The following is a 12,401-nucleotide window of genomic DNA, read 5'->3' on the forward strand; positions in this document are numbered from 1 at the left end:
CAAACTCCCACGCCCACTTGACGCGGGCTAACGCCGGTTTCACACTGCAAGCGTAAGCAGGGCGTACGCAGCGCGCAAGCAGGACGGAAGCAGAGCAGAAGCAGCACGTATCCATTTTGCATTCACACCGGCAGCGTTTGCAGCGCGCACCTGAACCGCGGATTTTGTACAGATTTCTCAATAATGTGTAATAAGTTAGCTTTGTTTTATTTCTATTTAACATACATTACAGATGGAAAACTGTATTTATTTTTTTAATAAATTACGAAATATAAGTTTGTTTTCAACTTTCTTTTATGCTTTGTTTTGCGTGTAGTGAGAGTTGTTGACAGAAGGAAGGCAATCGCGCTATATATGTTGTTAAGAAGACTACGAAAAAGGATGAGACGCAGACTTTGGGTACACTCTGTACAGTTTACACAATGTAAGATGAAGGAAGAATAGCCTACCTTCCTCCTCAACTTGAAACATTTAATTGTATACGTATGTATCTCATATTTCTTATGTGTGATTATTGTGTGAAAAGTATCCATTTTTAAATAAATGTTTTTTATTTCATCAGTGTTGTTTCTTTACTGATTGTAATACTTCAAAAACTGTAGGCTACTGATTGGATTTGCATGGCTGAGGCCAACACAATGCTTTATCCTGAAGTATTGACAGTGCTTTCGAGGTTGTCATTAACCTTGCACAGGAATTGCTTTTACATATTTTATATATGTGTAGAATAATTTAAATGCTAATATTTATATATATGAATTATGGTATAAATTACCTATTTCATTACAAAAAAAAACATTACTAAGAAAATCATTTGTAGTTTTTATCTATCATATAAACAGAATTTACATACATTACCCATCAAAAACATAGAAAATCCAAAAAATGTCTGTAATAAGTAACCTTAATCTTCTTAATAGACACGTTTTTAATGATCAATTTATCGAGAATTAAGTCTGAAATAGACATACAGTATAGTCTACAGCTTAGATGTATGTAGCATGTGTGACCTTATTCTGTCTATTGTATTTAGTTAATTAGCTATTCATTTGTTCGTACGTGGGCATGCTAAAAATTGAAAACAAAAAAGTAAGAAAGGTTATTACTTTCTGCACCGAGTGCTGATGCAACTTCCTCCCATGCTTTTTCCTTCGCCAGCAAGTCTTTAGTAAATTATGAGGATCATAAATAACTGTATGTTTCTCAACCTCCACGATTAGATGAGTGTCGTCCATGATTGTCTTCTTTGCATTAGCACTAGTACTGTCATCATGATGTCAACATGACACCTGTTCTTATGGCAACTTACTATATAGTTATAACACATATAGGCTAATAATACAATTAACCAGTGACTTAAGCTGAAATAACAGTATAAATTATTTAAACTAATTTTAGTGATTAGAGCAAAAACTTTATTTTATTTAGTTTTTTGTAATATATAGTATTATTATTATTTTTTTACTGAAGTTTAAACTCTATTTACAACATAGTAGATGTCATTAATTTACATTCTGGGGAAAAATTTCACTTTTTCGTGTGTATTTTGTTAGGCAGGATGACGAGCGGCGACTTCCATGCCGCGAGGGACAGACAAAACAGGAACAAAACAAGACTTTTGAAAACGGAAAACAAAACGAGGTGAAGGGGCGCCGCTTACTGTTTAGGTCTGGTCTTCTGTCACGGTGCACACACGAGGGAGGAACCAGGAACACGCAGACGAGGATATAAACTCAAATAACATACTTTACTGAACATCAGGACATGGCAGGACAAGGCAAGGCAGACAAGGACATCACACACCGGGTTAACGAGTAGACCAGACAGCACGAAACTCAACAGGCAGGAACTTAAATACACACGCTAATGAGACAAACACACCTGAACAGAATGAACTAATAAATCACATGAAACAAGGACAGGAAACAAACCAAATATGGACACAAGGGGCAGGAACACATGACACACAGGACAGAACCCTGACAAAAAGCGTCTGCTAAATGAATAAATGTAAATATAAATGATGGTGCTGGAGATCATTTTTCAGATTTCACAAACATCTTAAGCAACTGTAAAACATACAGCTAACATAACTCTATGGTCTACAAATTCACAAATGTTTTACAAAATCAACCAAATATGTGGTGAAGAGGTTTATAAAGTGGCTAATTACATTGTTATTGTTCTCGTAGTATTCTGAAATCGAGTTGCCCACATATTCCAGAGGAAATCCCATTCGGATAAACGACACTTATGTACTTCTTCAGAGGCCAAAGCCGCATAAGCTGAACTGAGCTTGACGATGACGTCACTGAAAATTGAGTGTTTACTATTGTTCTTTTGCATTATTGACACACTATTTTCCTATTTGATACTACTGCTTTGACACAATCTGTATTGATAAAAGCACTATAGAAATAAAGGTGACTTGACTTGGTTCTGTAGAAACAGTTTTTCTCAGACTGGTGTGAACTATTTACTGTATATGCTTTACACAACCACAGAATGAGGACAGTGCAGCTTTTAGTCTTCGGTAAGTTACTCAGTTTTTATGATTTTATTGGTTTTGTAAGGACTGAATAGTTACAAAAAGTGCATTTGTTCACAATGTTAAATTATAGAGAATAATCTGATCTGTGTTTCTTCACAGTTCTACTGGTGTGGTGTCAAACTACAGAGTGTTTAACTGATAAACAGGTGAAATTAGGAGAAAATGTGACTTTAGACTGTCAGATTGATGTAAAAGAGATTTATTGGGTTTTCCAGAAACTGTCAGATTCTCCAGTGCTGATACTGCAAACTTTCACAACACAATCTACACACTGTAAAAAATGATCGTGATTTAACGGTAAAAAACTGTGAAAATGCTACGGTAAAAACCTGTTACATGGTTAACGGAAACTTCCTGTAAAATTTACAGGGAAAAACCGTAAACTGATGTTCCCAGAATTCCCTATGTTCCATTTCAAATTCTGTTTGAATTTGACGTTTTTTCTTTGAAATAACTATGTTTCTTCTTAGTTTTTTCTTATCAGTTATGTTTATTAGGGTTGTATGTTACATCTAATGTTGTTAAATTAATGTTTATAGCATAATTCGCTTCATTCGCGCGTGAAATTCACTGCACAACAGACGCGAATTCGCGTCATGGGCGGGGCTTCTGCCAGGGGGCACAATGACTGCCACAGAGAGCATATGTATAGAATTTGGCAAATAGAATCAGCCCTTTATGTGCTATGGAAACACTGGACGCGTGTATTTCAGCCGAGAATGTAGTTGTTTAAAACTCAAATCTGTGGTTTATTTATAAAAACAGCCCCTATTTGAAAATGTTCTTCGCCGATTTCGGAGCCGTGAGCTCCACGCGATCACCGGGCGCTCGTGCTCATGTATCCCCATAGATATGTATACTGACTAGAAGTCGCCTTGGGCCTCTAAGCATACGTCAACATCGCCGCCATCTTGGGTCGGGGATCTGAAGGAAGCGCCAAAGTTTCCCGGCATTCAGATCAACTCTGAAGATGCCGGACTTTTGTGCTGTAGTAGATATTTTCATGAACTGGATGTTTTCAAAGAATGATTAACCTGTTATATACTGTAGCCTAATCATTTAATCATCACACTACTTACGCACTTATGTTTGTTTTTGTGTTATATAACCATTTTACGCTGGGTCATTGTATTGCAGGCTTGCTGATGTACATAATAAACCAGTACAATTCAAATGTTTTAATTAACATGTATTTTTAAGTATGGATATCACACCATTGTAGCCATTTTGTGTGCAGTAGACTAGGCTAAGGTAAGTAACAATAGTTAATTTTAAGTTCAATGAAGTGGAAGAATAATAAACTTACACCTAGTTTTGAAGTAGATTAATATCAAAAGCTTCAATTTTCTCTGGACTCGATCATAAATACATGTCTGTCAGTTGGAACAAACCAAAAAACTAAGAAAAATCATTTGAGATTTGGACGATTTATGATGATTTAATTTCTGCCTAGAGGCAGATGTTAGGTTCCCCATCCTAACATTCTGAGGTCTGTTGGTCAGGAAGTCCATAATTGTTTTTTTTTCCCGCTTTGTTTGTTTAAGTCGTGCCTTTATTAATTTAAATGTTGCTCTATTTTTTATTTATTTATATTTTATATATACTTTATATTATTCATGTTTTTTTCATATCACTATCAGCATCCTTGTAATTGTTTTGTGCATTGTAGAACAAATTTATTAGTTATGTAGGTGTGTCTAAGTATTGTATTGTATATGATATATCACATATTTATGATAGAACATGTATTAATTAATTATTTTACTTATATCATACAAGTAAAATAATTAATTAATCTATGTTCTATCATAAATATATGTCTGACATTTATAATAAACCAAACGGCTTGAAAATTAAGCAAATTAAGGTGATTTTAATCGTTGATAGTTCTCTGCCAATGTTAACTAATGCAGAGTAGACGCGGCTTCCCCCGACCCAAGATGGCGGCCGCGCTGACGCATCCTTCCTATGGACAGCAGCGTCAGAGGCGACATCTAGTCAGTATATATCTATGGTCTGCATGGAAGTTTATATGTATGCGCAAGTGTTTTATGGATGTGTATGCGCGCGCATCGAGTTTATATGTGCGAATGTTTATAGGTGTGTCTGCATGGAAGTTTATATGTATGCGCGAGTGTTTTATGGATGTGTATGCGCGCGCATCGAGTTTATATGTGCGAATGTTTATAGGTGTGTCTGCATGGAAGTTTATATGTATGCGCGAGTATTTATAGGTGTGTCTGCATGGAAGTTTATTTGTATGCGCAAGTGTTTTATGGATGTGTATGCGCGCGCATCGAGTTTATATGTATGTGCGAATGTTTATAGGTGTGTCTGCATGGAAGTTTATATGTATGCGCGAGTAGCTATTTATAGGTGTGTCTGCATGGAAGTTTATATGTATGCACGAGTAACTATTTATAGGTGTGTCTGCATGGAAGTTTATATGTATGCGCGAGTAGCTATTTATAGGTGTGTCTGCATGGAAGTTTATATGTATGCGCGAGTGTTTTATGGATGTGTATGCGCGCGCATCGAGTTTATATGTATGTGCGAATGTTTATAGGTGTGTCTGCATGGAAGTTTATATGTATGCGCGAGTATTTATAGGTGTGTCTGCATTAGGGTGACCACCTGGCAATAGATCTGTTGCGAAAGACCTCATCAAGGGCTCGAGCACCACCGACGGAAATGGTGGAGCGCACACGGAAAAACACGATATTCTCCTTTCATTGAAAAAAAAAACGGTTGCAGCTTTCAGACACGACTTTCTTCTCATTTTAATAGTTCATTTGAGGCGGTTTCTATGGCTTTATTTTAATGAAAAGTGTCCAGAGCGCATTCTTGTAATGCGAGAATGCAACAAATGTCTCTGTTTGCAGGATTCTCTTCACTCTCACACAAAACAGATGCGCGCTCTCTCTCGATCAGACATTAGGGCTACGTGTGCAAGCTCAAAACTTATACTCTCTCCTGGATTTAATGTTGCCAGAAGCGCAACTTGGAGTGTGGGCAATGGGCATCCATCGGCAGAAACATAAATCGGCACACAAGTCAAGTCAAGTCACCTTACTTATATAGCGCTTTTTACAATGCAAATTGTGTCAAAGCACTACACAATATCAAAAAAAGGAAAATAAAGTGTCAATAAGTTTGAATAGTGTCTTTGCAATAAGGTCGGCGATATCGCTGGAAATGAAGCATCCCCAACTAAGCAAGCCAGAGGCGACAGCGGCAAGGAACCAAAACTCCATCGGTGACAGAATAGAGAAAAAAACCTTCGGAGAAACCAGGCTCAGTCGGGGGGCCAATTCTCCTCTGGCCAAACAAACCAGCAGTTCAGTTCCAAACTGCAGCAAGTCAGGTTGAATGGGCTCAGCTGGTTCCAGTGGTCTTTTCCGATGGCTGTCTAAGTGGCGGGGTCTTCAATGGGGATCGGTCTCTGGCGTTCATCCAGGTGTTTGGCCTCTGCCTACGATCAGGGACACATACGTCATCTCCCGGCGCTGATCCTCCATCTCAGGTGTTCGGTCATCTCAGATCATGTAATGGTTAGATCCAGACTGAAGTTCTGTAATTCCTGGCTACCACGGGATGTTAATGCCGTGGCAGAAACGTAGAGACAAGCAGAGACATGATTAGCGTAGCTGCTGTTCCATCTAAGCAAAAATAAATTGTTCAACCCAAGCTAAAGAATAATAATAATGTACATTTGATCAGATATAACTGCAGTACAAGATTATAAAATGCATTATGTGTATGCTTGGCTAAAGAGATGTGTCTTTAATCTAGATTTAAACAGAGAGAGTGTGTCTGAACCCCGAATGTTATCAGGAAGGCTATTCCAGAGTTTGGGAGCCAAATGTGAAAAAGCTCTACCTCCTTTAGTGGACTTTGCTATCCTAGGTACTACCAAAAGTCCAGAGTTTTGCGACCTTAGAGAGCGGGTTGGATTGTAGCGTGGTAGAAGACAAGTTAGGTACGCAGGAGCTAAACCATTTAGGGCCTTATAGGCAAGTAATAATATTTTGTAAATGATACGGAACTGAATAGGTAGCCAGTGCAGAGACTGTAAAATTGGAGTATGTAAAAAAGGCCACCTCTCAAAGTGAACTCTTCCGAACCCTCCCGCCTGTGTTCGCGATTTGGACTGTTCCAAACTTTCCGCCGGAGTAAAAAACCCAAGACAGTATTGAGGCTGGATGTGTAGATGTTTATAGTCAATAGTTAATAAGTTTTAATCAGTTAGAAGTGCACCGTTTAAGGATTGTGTGGATATATGTGTGTGTGCAGCTAATCAACCACACACCTATTTGCACAATAAATCACCCTGAAGTACATTCCTGGTGTGAGACCTAATGTTCTAGCCGGACATCCTGTAGCCGTTCAATAAATCCGAACCTGAGTTAGACAAGAGTAGACAACAGTTTTTATATGGTCCTTCGAGCCGGATGTGTGGATTGCTACAGAAATGTCTCACCCAGAAAGAGAAGCTCCTGCTGTGCGATCAAGGCGACAAGTTAACCCTCCAGCCTACTTAGAAGATTTTGAGCTCAGTGGACCTGGGCCTCATCGACAACAATCACGGTCACTTACCTGCCAAGGATTACAGGAGGATGAACCAGCAAGTACTACAGGTCATTCCAGATCCACTTCACCAGTGAGCCAAGCATCGGAATGTTCAGAATGGATATTGACCGACCAATGGGACAGTAATTATGGAAAGCTGAGAGAGGAGAATGCAGCATTGAAAAGACAAGTGCAACAGCTGCCAGGGCTTACAGCCATGCTTGAGGAGATCAAGAGGGAGAACGCAGCCTTGCAACGACAATCCAGCCAGCTCCCTGAGATCGTTTCAGCATTCCAAGAGATGCGTCAACAGAATGCAGTACTTTGGCATGAGCTTCAAGACTTGAAATCGAAGCGGATATTTACACCTGAGTTAGTCACTCCACCAATGACATCACCACGCTCTCACTCTCCAGCAGTCAACCTTCAGACTCCACAGCCATACCGCCCAATACCAGCTCCACGCTCCAGACTGCCACCATCTGCCACTAAGAGACCGCCACAGCCAGCTGTGCCAGAGGAAAGCTCAGAGCTGACTGAAGATCTGAGAAACGTGAACATTTCTTCCTCCACTTATGAGAGACCTTCCTTTACAGCACATTATAGTGACTCAGCTCAGTTCAGGTATCCCAACTCTCCCGCATATTCTCAGCCACCTCAACTGCCTAAGTCTGTTGTTCCATCACAGGATAGGAGGAGGCCAGACCAAGTTGAATACATTTCTAAACATCTTTTACCTTCATTTACCCAAGAGAAAATCTACAGAGGTCCAGCCCCTACCATCCCCTACCTGACATCTTCTGACCCTAGGGAGTTTTCAAGACTGAGAATTGCTTTAGAGAACATCCTGCCTGACGATGCCACAGAACGTTTCAAATTTCAAATCCTCACAGACCATCTGAAGTTGGAGGAGGCCCTCCTGATGGCAGACTCTTATAGCAATTCCAGATTTCCCTTCACCAACACCATGAAAGCTCTGGATAAGATGTATGGTCAACCCCACCAATTAGCCCTGCAACGAATCGCTGAGCTGATGGATGGAGCTAATATACGCAGTGGAGATGTAAAGGCCTTCAGGATGTTTGGACTGCAGGTGCGCTCACTTGTCAGTATGTTGCAGCAACTGGGCCACAAAGGTACTGTAGAGCTGGAATGTGGGTCACATGTGTCTCGACTCCTGAGTAAACTGCCACATGACCTCAGATCGAGTTTCAAGCGGTACACCCACCCTTTGCAAGTCTCTATTCCCACCTTGTTGGACTTCGCTGATTGGCTGGAATATGAGCTTCAAGTACAGGAAGACCATAGCCAGTACGCTTGTTACCCAAGGCAGGAATCTTCAGTGCGTGACAGAGAGGTGAAAAGAGAGTCTAAGCAGCCTCGCAGACCGACCACCATTCTACTTGGTACTGACAAGTCACATTCCACACCAGCTTCAGTCAGAGAAGAGAAAGTAAGAGCTTATTGTCCATACTGTGACAATAATAAACATTATCTGAATGGCTGTGACAACTTCAAACATCTTAGCAAAGACCTGAAGATAGACTGGATAAAGACAAAGAACCGATGCTGGCGTTGTGGTCGTGGACATCAAGCAGTTAACTGCACACTAAAGACTCTCTGCCCAACTTGCAACAAGAAGCACCTTTTGGTACTGCATGATGTCAATGACCAGGGCAAGCCATCTCAGCCAAGTGCAGCTCCTTCCAGTGCAGTTTTATATGTTGACCGCCCAACCTCCGGCAGTAAAGTGCTGCTCAAAGTGACTAAGGTTCTGATCAGGAATGGAAACGTGTCAATGGAGGCCTATGCCGTATTAGATGATGGATCAGAACGGACCATCATTCTGCATGATGCAATGCAGAAGTTAAGACTTGCGGGGGAGCCAGAGGACCTTGTACTCCGTACAGTGAGACAGGACACCCAGGTCATTCACGGGGCGGCGGTGACTTTTACTGTGTCCCCAACGGTTAACCCCAGCAAAGCTTACAAGATCCGTAATGCCTTCACAGCCAAAGCACTTGGTCTAGCAGAACATACACACCCAGTCAGTGTTCTGCAACGGAAATTCAAACATCTTGCTGGGTTACCTCTACAACAGCTGGACAAAGTACACCCCGTTCTTCTCATTGGCTCTGATTGCCCCCACCTCCTTACACCCATAGAACCAGTCCGACTGGGGCCCCCTGGTGGGCCAGCAGCAGTTAGAACACGTCTAGGATGGACACTGCAGGGTCCAACTGAAGATTCGAGCAGTCATCTTTCCCCTGATCAATGCTTCTTCACCTCGCTGCGGCCTGTCAACGACCTTTATGCAAATGTGGAGAGACTGTGGCAAATGGATGTTTTACCCTACCAGAGTGAAAAGGTGATCACCAGATCACGCCAAGACAAAGAGTCCATTCAGCTTCTGCAAGAAAATACAGTGAGAGTGGCGGTTAATGGTGTCCAGAGATATGCTACTCCTCTGCTCCGTGTCAAGAACATGCCTCGTCTCTATGCACCAAAGGAAGCTGTCCTACCACAGTTGAGAGGAATTGAGAAAAGGCTGGAAAAGGACCCTGATTTAGCTGCAGCATACCAAGAGGAGCTGGCCAAGCTAGTGCAAGCTGAGTATGTTGTCAAACTTGGGCAGGAGCAAGTGGACAAGACAAAGGAAGCCTGGTACATCCCGCACCACATAGTGCAGCATAATGGGAAGAACAGGGTGGTCTTTAACTGTTCATTCTCATACCAAGGGCACAACCTGAATGAGCTTTTGTTTCCTGGTCCAACACTTGGTCCATCTCTCCTGGCAGTCCTTCTACGTTTCCGGGAGCACTCCGTTGCCATCAGTAGTGACATCCGTGGCATGTTCCATCAGGTACGCCTTTTGCCAAAGGATAAACCACTGCTGAGATACATCTGGAGAGACATGCAGAGAGACAGAATCCCAGATGTCTATGAATGGCAGGTACTGCCTTTCGGGACCACTTGCAGTCCGTGTTGTGCCTCATTTGCTTTACAGAAGCACGTTCTAGATCACAGCCAGCCTGGAGAAGACACACGAATTTCAGTGGAGAAGTCATTTTATGTGGACAATTGCCTACAAAGCTTTGCTTCCTGTGACATGGCTAAGAATCTTGTAGACAAACTTTGTAGCCTTCTAGCATCTGGTGGCTTTGAGCTACGGCAGTGGGCTAGCAATGACCCTTCAGTTATCAGCCATCTGCCAGCCGACATTCAGTCTAAGAGTAGCATCCTCTGGCTCCGCGAAGGCCACCAAGAAGCTCAGGAATCAACTCTTGGCCTGCACTGGAATTGCCAATCAGATACCCTCTCTTACAAACGACGCAAATCGGACCATAAAGTGCCCACAATGCGAAGTATTTACCAGATCCTTGCCAGCCAGTATGATCCCCTTGGTAACATCATACCTTTTACCACTCGAGCCAAGGTGATAGTACAGAGGTTGTGGGACAAACAGAGGGAGTGGGATGACCCAAGGCTGCCAGAGGACTTATTAGATTCTTGGAAACACTGGGAAGGTGAATTGGAAGATCTGCAGAATATCAGTTTGCCCAGATGTTACTGCAGCAAAGAAATGGACTGCTCTACTAGTATTAGGCAACTTCACATCTTTTGTGATGCCTCAGAGAAGGCGTATGGATCTGTGGCCTACTTGAGAACAGAGAACCCTCAAGGTAAAGTGGAGATAGCCTTTGTAACAGCTAGGTCCCGTGTTGCTCCCAGGAAACAGCAGAGCATCCCTCGCCTTGAGCTGTGTGCAGCACTCACAGGTGCACAGCTTGCTAAAGTCCTGAAGGCAGAGCTAACAATACCACTCAGTAGTGTTACGCTGTGGTCTGATTCCACCACAGTGCTAACCTGGCTTTTATCAGACTCCTGCCGCTTTAAGGTGTTTGTGGGGACCAGAGTGGCAGAGGTACAGGACTTGACTGAATCTGACACTTGGCGTTACGTACAGTCTGCCGATAACCCCGCAGATGCCATTACAAGAGGAAAGTCTCCCTCTAATCTCAACAGAGAAAGCAGATGGAACCAAGGCCCTGCATTCCTCAGACAAATACCAGACCGCTGGCCAGAGATGCCACCATTAAGCCATGTAAATCAAGACAGTGAGCTAAAGAAGTCGACCTTCTGTGGACTGTTAACCTCTGCTCTATCACTGCCAGATCCTCATCGATTTTGCACCTTCACAGATTACCTAAATGCTCTTATACATCCATCAGCTGAAAGCTCCCCCTCTATCGCAACTGCAGAAGACTATAAAGAAGCTGAGCTCACAGCCCTCCGACAGATCCAGGCAGAATCATTCCCTGATGAGATATTGCACTTGAAATCTGGTAAATCTCTACCAAGCAATAGTCGACTGTTGTGCCTAGCTCCAGAACTAGATAACAGTACAAATCTCATACGGGTTGGTGGTCGCCTCAGACTAATCGGTCAACTAGAAGAAGATACCATTCACCCCATTGTCCTTGACCCACATCACCCGCTCACCAAACTGATCATCAGAGATTATGATGACCGCTTGCATCACCCTGGACCAGAGAGAGTGTTTGCAGAGCTCAGGAGAAAATACTGGATATTACGAGGACGTGCAGCAGTGAGACATCATCAACGGCAATGCACAGAATGCCAAAAATGGCGGGCCAAACCACATCCCCCAAGGATGGCAGACCTCCCACCTGCCAGGTTAAGAATTCACCAGCCCGTTTTCTATTCAACTGGTATAGATTGCTTCGGTCCTTATCTCATAAAGGTTGGACGCCGAAATGAGAAGCGTTGGGGTATTATTTTTAAGTGTATGACCACCCGTGCAGTGCATATTGATCTCCTCGCAAGTATGGACAGTGATTCATTCCTGATGGCCCTTCGTCGCTTCATTGCTCGACGAGGGAAACCCTTTGAAATCCTATCAGATCAGGGAACGAATTTCAAAGGTGGGGAAAAGGAGCTTCGGGATGCCTACGCTGCTCTTCAGCCTGAGCTCCAAACTCAACTTGCAAGCCAGCAAATCAAGTTTTCATTCAATCCACCTAATGCCCCACATTTCGGTGGATGCTGGGAGCGAGAAATTCGGTCCCTGAAAACAGCCCTGCAAGTGACCCTCGGAGCCCAAACAGTCACTGAAGAAGTGTTGCGGACTGTTCTCATTGAAATTGAGGGGATCCTCAATGCCAAACCCCTTGGTTACACATCTTCAGATATCGCTGACCCAGACCCAGTTACACCTAACATCTTGTTGATGGGGCGGCGGGACGCCTCACTTCCGCAA

The sequence above is a fragment of the Barbus barbus genome (assembly GCF_936440315.1).
Source record: "Barbus barbus genome assembly, chromosome: 49".
NCBI lineage: Eukaryota > Metazoa > Chordata > Actinopteri > Cypriniformes > Cyprinidae > Barbus > Barbus barbus.